Source organism: Siphateles boraxobius, unplaced genomic scaffold (genome assembly GCF_051911475.1).
Source record: "Siphateles boraxobius isolate OS27281-9 unplaced genomic scaffold, OSU_SipBor_1 17, whole genome shotgun sequence".
In the NCBI taxonomy this organism is placed as follows: Eukaryota; Metazoa; Chordata; class Actinopteri; order Cypriniformes; family Leuciscidae; genus Siphateles; species Siphateles boraxobius.
Window position 1 is genome coordinate 8,873,137 of NW_027508777.1, and position 9,912 is coordinate 8,883,048.

The following is a 9,912-nucleotide window of genomic DNA, read 5'->3' on the forward strand; positions in this document are numbered from 1 at the left end:
TTTTTACTGAAAATTATATATTTTAGTAAAACAAGCAAAAATAATTTTGCTTTTTCATATGACATAGATATGCATGAACACACACTAGATAAATGCAGTGAAGACAAGCCAAATTTTCAGCCAGGCAATGAATTAATGCATAAATTAATGAAATAATTATATTTTATTTACTGACAACAATAAGAACCATGAATAAACGAGTAAAAGAATGAATAAAAGTAACCATCACAATAAACAAATGCACAAGTCAACAACACATGAAACAAAGCTTTATTCAAACTTATTGTTCAAACAATCATGTAGTTAAAACCACAAGCGATGAATCCCACATCCTACTGCCATCTCAACACAGCTGTTCTCATTCTGTGGCTTTATTTTGATGAATCAGATCACCACCTTCATCTGTCTCTGCCATCCATCATGTCCCTCATTTCTGCAGTCAGACTGGAATCTGATCATGGATGGGAAAGGGACCTCTATCTTTGACTGAGTGCACCATCTACATCATCACAGTAGTGTAAAGTCCAGGGGCCTGTTTCAGAAAGGAGGTTAAGTGAAAACTCTGAGTATGTTAACCCTGAGATGAGGGAAACTCTGGGTTTTCTGTTTCAGAATGGGAGGTAAGTCAAACCTGATGTCACGGGTCAGGGTGTGTCACCTGTCCCTCTCTGTTGTTTGTTTTGGTCCTGTCATTTCTGCAGCTTGTGACGCTGGCAATTAGCACTATCACAAGCTGATCTTCCCCACCTGTCTCTCGTTTCCTCTACCCTTTATATACCCAGCTGTGTCTACCAGTGATTGTCAGTGGATTGTTTTAGGTCGCGTGTGCTTTTTCCTGTCTGTGTGTGTTCGCTATTCTACTTACCAGTATCTTTGATTCAGGAATCCTAGACGTGGGGATCGGTGTAGGTCTGTTCACCTGCTGGATCCGGTTCTCTTCTCTGGCTGGATATTCCTGGACTCTCCCTGTCAGTCGGTGGTCTCCTCCTCACTACACGTCCGTAAGAGTGCGGGCTGTCCTCACCGGAACCACCTATCAGAGAGGCTTCACCTTACTTCACTGTGTCACAAGGACTATTCATTGTTCACAAAGTTTTGTAATAAACTTGATCCACTTCTCACCACTGCTTTTGAGTCCTTCCCATCTCTATACCCCAGAGCTCACGACACCTGAGAAAGCAGTGTAAGTCAAGCCCGTTTCTGAAAGAGAGGTAACTTATACTCCGAGTCAGTTACCATGGTAACTTACTCTGTGAACCTAACCTGGTCGGGAGCAGGTTTTCTTCAGTAAACCCAGAGTTTATTTCGGTCTCCACCCCTTTTTTAAAGAGGAAGCGGTGTTTAAACACCTCATTAATTCTTTCGGTACATTTATTCATTGCTGTTTTTTCCCCCAATTTTTTTAATAAGATGTAGTCTATATAACTTCTTAACTGGCAACTGAAAATACAGTAGATTACAGTTGCATCATGTAGTTCTAAACAAATTCTTCAGAATTAAACTGTGGCATTCACTGAAAATCACTGAACTATGTTCATCTGTGCACCAGAAGTTGATGGACCTTCCTCCTACTGTTCTTCCACACTCTGGGGGATGGGGAGAGATAAGAATATCCGTTTATACTTAGATATAAACTTATATTCTATAGGCTACTCCACATAAATAATGTGAAGAAATGTGAATGTGTAGATTGTTTGATGTGTAAACACATAATATTAATATTTCCTCTGTAGGCCTCTCTGTGGCGTCAGAAACTGTTTCTTCATCCCCATCGTCCTGTGAAGATGAGCATTTGGTTCAGCACACTTTATAATACTATTTGTCATAATTTCTGGTGTATGGAGTAGGCTACTTACAACTGTCTGGGGTTCTGTTGGGACAGGAGGCTCCAAAAGACAGATATTACCATCAGAATCTGTTGGGAGCAACAAAAAACCCAACCCAAAGTAAAATATATGGAAATATCAAAAACAGCCTATATAAAAAATAACACATATGTAGACCTCTTACATTTTATGAAGGCACTTGAATCTTCGGGAGTGACTGGCTCTGATGAAGTCCCTCCAGGAATTCCCTCAGCCATTGGCCTTCCAGCATTCAGGCTCAGGGCCATCTCCATCTCCTCTTCATCTCCATCTCCATCTCCTCTGCATCTCCATCTCCATCTCCTCTGCATCTCCATCTCCATCTCCTCTGCATATCCATCTTCATCTCCTCTGCATCTCCATCTCCATCTTTGCGAGCCTCTTCTTTCTTTCTGTTGGCTGAGTAGAAGCCAAATGAGAATGAACATGTAATTGTGTTAATTAGACCTATGTCAAAAATGCTGCTGCACTGCTAGACACTGGATGCTATTTAGTTATTTAATATGTCAAATGTTTGTAAAGTCAGGTAGCCTAAATCTATAATATGCTCAACAGAGTGTGAAATACCCCACCATAATTGGGGGGTACTGCCCCTTCACTTCTTATATGACCATCACGGTCCACTACCATATCAATCCCCACCGTGATCGCCAAGTGCAACATGTGTTGTGCAACACACATACAAGGTCTAAACATGCGACAAACTGATAATCAGTAGGCTACAGAATATCTCATTGTTATTTTATATCCAGAAAAGAACTGTTTTGATCAACTCCCATTAGTTAGAAGTTAAGTGCACTGAAATACCATTCTAATTACTAGTAAAAGTAATACCTTTTCAAGAAGCCTATTGCCTATTTCATGAAATATTGATTTGGTTTATTTTTAGATTTCATAAGACCTGGAGGTAAGACCCAACCCTCTCATATACTGTTTAAACAGAAACCAATTTTCCATTGTAGTCTATGGTAGTCAGTGTCAAATCAACACAATCTTTAATGTGATTAAGGAGCATACTATGAAAAACCATACTACCACCTGGGGTGGCAAAGGGGTGGCATGAGGTTTCAGGAAGGGGGCCATGGACATTATTCATAATTTAAAATGCTACGGTTTTCATTGAATGTGTTTTGTTCTCTACACTACATCACACGGAGTGGGAGTCAAATCAGAGATGTAGCTGGGTTTTTGGATGGTGAGGGTCTTAATTTGTGAATTGTGGACCCTTTCTCTGTGTAATCACTATCAACAGTCTGTGTAGTCTATAATTAAATTGTACTTTGTGAAAAAGCAATTCTTGGGGGTTTGCACCCCAGGAGATTTAAAAAAAAAAAAAAAAGACCCCTCAAATGATGTCTTCTAGTGAGTTTTGAGGAAATATGAACAGATTTAGTCATAGGACAAACACACACACAGTTCGATCGCGCCCGCGCCTCTCTCTCTCTCTCTCTCTCTCTCTCTCTCTCTCTCTCTCACACACACACACACACACACACACACACACACACACACAGTTCGATCGCGCCCCGCGCCTGCCTCTCTCTCTCTCTCTCTCTCTCTCTCTCACACACACACACACATACACACACACACACACAGTTCGATCGCGCCCGCGCCTCTCTCTCTCTCTTTCTCACTCACACACACACACACACACACACACACACACACACACACAGTTCGATCGCGCCCACGCCTCTAATACACTAACAATGTTGTTTGTAGATCCGCCCCTGATTTTACCTCACCACAATGTAAAGCTTGATTTAAATTGAGAATTATCTTGCTACCTAACCTTGGTAAATAAGGTCCACTTAAATAGCCTCAATGGGTAAGTAGCAGGTAAGTAGCCGGTTATTCAATGTATGAAGACGTGACATGAGCAATGAAAGAACAAAGCACGTTAATAAATGAAGGTTATAAAACCAACAAGCTAGACGTCAGCTAGCAACTTACATTTATCCATGCACGTCAGCAGCAAACCGTTCTCTATCTCCGTTGCTTCTAGCCACGGTGGTTAAAAATGGTACGGTCCACAATAGGGGTGTCTGAAATCGCTTTACATTAAAATGTTCCTACAGTGAAAATAGGAGTTGACTTGTAGCCTATTGTAACTCGAATTATATTTTTTCACAATATCAGAAAAATTATCTGACCCCCCCAAAACTGATATTTCTGTCCCTTTGGGAGGTACTGGGTCTTCATTGGGGGGTATAGTACCCCCCAGTACCCCCTGTAATTCGAACTATGGCTCAAGCCTTACCTGATTGAATTATGTTTTTATATTTCATTTTCAGCTGCTGCCATGTTATTTTAATGCCTGCAGGATTGCACCTACATGAACATTAAAATTAGGTTGAATAACATACTGTTCTTCCAGTTTCACCTCTGATATTATAACAGTTGGGTAAGTTACTCTAAATTAGTTATTAATAACTAACTACAAATGACATCTTCAACAGTGTAATTTGATTAATGTAATAATTACTATCTCCAGAAAGTATTGGTCTACTTACTACTAATTACTTTATAAATCCCATATCAACCTCAACCACTTGAAAAATACAAAAAGAGGCAATAAACTACACTTTCAATGCTTTCAAATTAACAATATACAATTGCATGAAATATTCTTGAATTGACCAAAGTGTAGAGAGAGATGGTTACATTTAAAAATATACCTTTTAAAAATGTTATGTTAAATCCACTATTGTTTTATACAGAATTGTTCTAGTCTATGCAGTATTTAATGCAAGGACATCGTATTTTACTTTATATTACAGAAGAATTAAGAGTAATCCCTTTAATTAAATTACAGTATTTAGATTACTTGGTAATTACACCCAACACTGTATAACAGTAAATAAAATGTAAACTTACGCATTGATTCGAGCAACTATTTTCTCCCAAACTAACTCTCTCGATCGCCGCTGCTGCCCTGTTGCTTAAAAAAAATGTTTGTGTACTGCTGGTGAGAAATATGCAGACCTCTTTTTGTCTGGCGCTGTTACCATGGTGACTCATAATATCTGCGCTCCATTGATAATGGCTTTTTATAGTTGTGGTGCACCCGCTTAACTCAGAGTCAGTCAACTTAGAGTTGATTGAACTTACTCATTTCAGCTGTTCTGAAACCGAAAACTCAGAGTTTCCCATCTCAGGGTAAGTCAACTCAGAGTTCAAGTTTTAACTCAGAGTTGGTTGAACCTCCTTATTGAAACAGGGGTCAGAAAGTAAAAGTCCTGCCATATGTTTATTTCACCCATGAACTCAGCCAGCTGATTTCACTAATTGTCACAGTGTTGGGTTTGTGTTCCCCAGGTGTCCACTAGAGGTCCTCGTTATCACGGTGTCCTTCACTATTGACTTCATTTCCCAGCATTCTGTCTGTCACTGTCACTCATCAGTTCATTGCACTCAGCTGTTCCCCGTCATCATTGTTCCCAGCTGTTCATTGTTAGTCTTGTTAGATCTGTGTATATATTCCCTATCTGTGTTAGTATGTGTACGGATTCGTTGTTTAATGTCCCCACACTTCCGTTCCTGTTGTTGCTTCTCTCTCATGTTTTGTTGTTTATTCTTGGACTGTCTTTGTTGGAATTTGACCCTTGCCTGGACTGGATGTGAGTACGGATTACCCCTTTTAATAAATACCTGAGTCATTCTACGAAACGGGTGCCATTTGGGTCCACAACGTTTGATGAGATGCATAAGGCACAAACATGTCCCAAAATGTGTTTACAAATATTAAGGTTATTCATTCAAGTGTTCTTGTTAATATGATATATGATAAAAACATTTTTTTAAAAGAATAACATTCTATTTTAATAATTTTTCATTAGTTCATAGCTGATTTCACATGTCCGTGTTGACCAACATGACATTTGCATCTAAAATATCACCAAATAAGTTATGTATTTTTAAAAAACATTTATTATTTTTAGGATTATATGTGTGTTCCTTTTCACATAAGATATATTTTATTCAAAATAAACCTTATTTTTTTGTAAATATTTTGTAATTTGTGAGCGTCCCTCAGTTTGACTTACCACCCCGTCACACTAACTTGTTTTATCTATAAATAATGTACTGTTGCTTTAAATGACATCACAAAGCGGAAGTGACATCATTGGAGCCTTTTTGCCACCAAGAACAAAAGCAGGCAAGTACTGACATTTCTCTACATTCTTTATTTGTTGATTTTTCATGTTAGGCAGGTTCTGTCAAGCTTAAACCAACCACCCTGTCACGCAAAATAGAGAGGGAAAACTGATTTTTATTTTTTATTTTACATTATTAATGCAAAAATATATATATTTCAGATAGAATGCATGTATGCTAGGTGAGGAACTTAACCACATGGGAGATCTGCGGCCATTTTGGGCTGAAATTTACCACCCCGTCACATACCACCCCGTCGCATGTTTTATTGTGACGTGGTGGTAAAGGATGTGATAGGGTGGTTCTGCTTCCTATTTGAATGTGAGGATGTGAGAAATCAAGGATTATTATATAGGCTAATCATTATTATTAATATTATTATTATTATTATTAGTAGTATTATTATTTTTGTTAACTTAACCCTGTTTTGTTCATTCACTCAATCACTAAATCATTCACACACTTATTACTCAATATCTCTTTCACTCACCATGTCACTCCCTCACTCAATCACTGTCACTCACACACTCACTCACTGTCACTCCCTCACTCAATCAGTCACTCACACACTCACTGTCACTCACTCACTCAATCACTATCACTCACTCACTCAATCACTATCACTCACTCACTCAATCACTATCACTCACTCACTCAATCACTATCACTCCCTCACTCAATCACTGTCACTCACTCACTCAATCACTGTCACTCCCTCACTCAATCACTGTCACTCACACACTCAATCACTGTCACTCCCTCACTCAATCACTGTCACTCCCTCACTCAATCACTGTCACTCCCTCACTCAATCACTGTCACTCACACACTCACTGTCACTCACTCACTCAATCACTGTCACTCACACACTCACTGTCACTCACTCACTCAATCACTGTCACTCCCTCACTCAATCACTGTCACTCCCTCACTCAATCACTGTCACTCCCTCACTCAATCACTGTCACTCACACACTCACTGTCACTCACTCACTCAATCACTGTCACTCACACACTCACTGTCACTCACTCACTCAATCACTATCACTCACACACTCAATCACTATCACTCCCTCACTCAATCACTGTCACTCACTCACTATCTCTTTCACTTACTACCTCACTCACTCACTCACTCAATCACTGTCACTCACTCACTCACTATCTCTTTCACTTACTACCTCACTCACTCACTCACTCACTCACTCACTCACTCACTCACTCAATCACTGTCACTCACTCACTCACTCACTCACTATCTCTTTCACTTACTACCTCACTCACTCAATCACTGTCACTCACTCAATCACTGTCACTCACTCACTCACTATCTCTTTCACTTACTACCTCACTCACTCACTCACTCACTTACTACCCCACTCACTCACTCACTCACTGTCACTCAATCACTATGTCTATCTCACTCACTCACATTGGTGTTTAATGAAGAATGTTACATTTTAAAACATTTGCAGATAGATCTGTCTCCATCATGGCTCCATTAAGCGCTGCTGAGAGACAGCGTCGATGCCGTGCACGTCGGAATGCTGATACTGAGAGGAAGCAAAAATATCTAGAGAGTGAGCGTCAGAGATGGAGACGGGATGTAGAGCAAGGAAAAAAGAAGAAGATAAGTGATCTAAGTGAGCGAGGGAAGCGTCAGCTGCGTAAAAAGTGGAGGAAGCAGAACAAGAAGAGAAAAGAGAAAGCAGAGGCTAGGAAGCACAGTCTTGACACCTTTCCTTTGAGTCCAGATCCTGTCCAACAGTCAAAGCAGCAGTTAGGATCTTCAAGGTCAGGGTTGTGTGCAGTTAGGATAATAAATAAATGAATACATGTAGAGAATAAGAAGCAGGTATATCATTAATGAGTAATTGTTTTTATATATGGTGTACATGACTTAAACCGCTAAGTTACCAGTAGATTTTTGTTTTGTTTCAGGCAACATAAAGAAGGAAAGCGAATTTCCAGGAAGAACAGGGATACACTACGCAAAGAAATTGAAAAACTAAAGAAATCTCTAGAGAAGGAAAGAAAACGTGCTGACAAATACAGAAAAAGATATAAGCGCTTAAATAAGAACGACTCCCCTCGTTCAAAAATAAATGAATTAACTAAGACGAGCAGAGTAAGCTCCAAAATCAGAAAAACACTACTCTATCACGAAGCCTTGATTGAAGACATAAAGAATAAGTACTGTAAAGCAAGAAAAGAAAAAGAAAAACAACTAATAGCAAAGGTAACAGCAGGGAGGATTGTGAAGAAGTACAGGCTACAAGGTTTTGCCGAAAATGCCCTTGGATTCTCAAAGAAGCGTCGCAGTGTTCAGAGTGAAGACCTCTGTTCCACCAACAGAAATCCCACAAACAGGTTTACTGCTGCTTTCAAGTCCAAAGTTAAAACCTTCTTCACTCGAGATGACAACAGTCGGATAACGACTGGACGAAAACAAACAATTACAAAGAACAAGGTGAAGAAGCAGAAAAGGTTTCTGGCTGACACAATGAAAAATCTTCACAAAAAATTTCTTACTGAAAACACAAACAACATATCATACTCCCTTTTCTGTAAGCTTCGCCCATTTTGGGTTGTACATCCCACTCTCTCTGACCGGAACACATGCCTGTGTAAGATCCATGAAAATCTCAGATTTGTCATTGAGAAATTGCATAATTTGAGGCTCATAGATACTTCAGATCTACAGAGTTTGACTAAAATGATAACCTGTGATACCTCAAGGAAAATGTGCATGTATGATGAGTGTGAGGAATGCAAAGACAAGACTGTTCAGCTCTCCAGATTTGATGGCTCAGCAAAGGTTGCGTTCACTCAATGGGCCACAGCAGAGAAAGCAAGGGAAGATGCAAGGGAGGGTCCGACCACTGTCAAGATCACAGTGAAGAAAACAATGGAGGACACACAAGACAATCTTGTGGAGTTATTTCACACTTTTCTACACAAATTCAAAAGACACACATTCAACATAAATCAACAGTACTCGTACTGCAGAGAGTTAAAGAAGAACCTGTCAAAAGAGGAGGCAGTGATCCACATTGACTTCTCTGAAAACTACACATGCAAATACAGCTCAGAGATCCAAGCTGTCCACTTTGGCTCCTCACACCAACAAGCTACTCTGCACACTGGTGTTTTCTACATAGGTGGTGAAAAAGAGCCCATCTGTTTTACCACAGTGTCACCCTCTAAACACAAAAGCCCCCCAGCTATATGGGAACACATGAATCCAGTGCTGAATTATCTACAAGCCACATACCCAGATGTATCTGTTCTACACTTTCTGAGTGATGGGCCTTGTACCCAATACAAACAGAAAGGGAATTTCTTTCTTTTCAGCACAGAGCTCGCAAGAAGAGGCCTGAAAGGTGGAACATGGAACTTTTTTGAGGCAAGCCATGGCAAGGGGGCCCCTGACGGTGTTGGGGGAACCCTGAAAAGAACAGCGGACAAGCTGGTGACCAACGGCCGCGACATACCCGATGCCCATGAGCTATATAAGGCCCTCTCTGAAACATCTACAACTGTTAAGTTGTTTTATGTAGCATCTGAAGCAGTGGAGCAGGCAATGGAAAAGATGCCAGGCCAGATTCCACCAGTGCCATCCACAATGAAAACCCATCAAGTGGTCACATTCACTCCAGGAGAAATCCTTTACCGGGAAGTTAGTTGCATGTGCTCCACGCAAAAGCAGCTGAGATGTCAGTGCTTCAACACACTGCATTTCACTTTTAACAAAACAGCCCAGAAGGTGCCAACAGAAGCAATTGCTTGGGGAAGTGGAGATCTCATTGGGAAGTGGTGCGTTCTTAAATATGACAGTGACCTTTATCCTGGGATCATCATGGAAACAGATGAAACACATGCCCTT

The 9,912-nt window shown here is 40.2% G+C and overlaps 1 long non-coding RNA gene across 1 annotated transcript; it reads right to left on the bottom strand.

Annotated features, from left to right (window-relative positions):
* Positions 1–1,720: 1,720 nt before the first annotated feature.
* On the bottom strand, positions 1,721–4,194 carry LOC143740160 (uncharacterized). The gene is made up of 4 exons (XR_013204781.1): positions 4,129–4,194; positions 2,011–2,264; positions 1,857–1,915; positions 1,721–1,776 (listed from the first exon to the last, which is right to left on the bottom strand). It is a non-coding gene; the product is annotated as an uncharacterized LOC143740160 (long non-coding RNA).
* Positions 4,195–9,912: the final 5,718 nt, after the last annotated feature.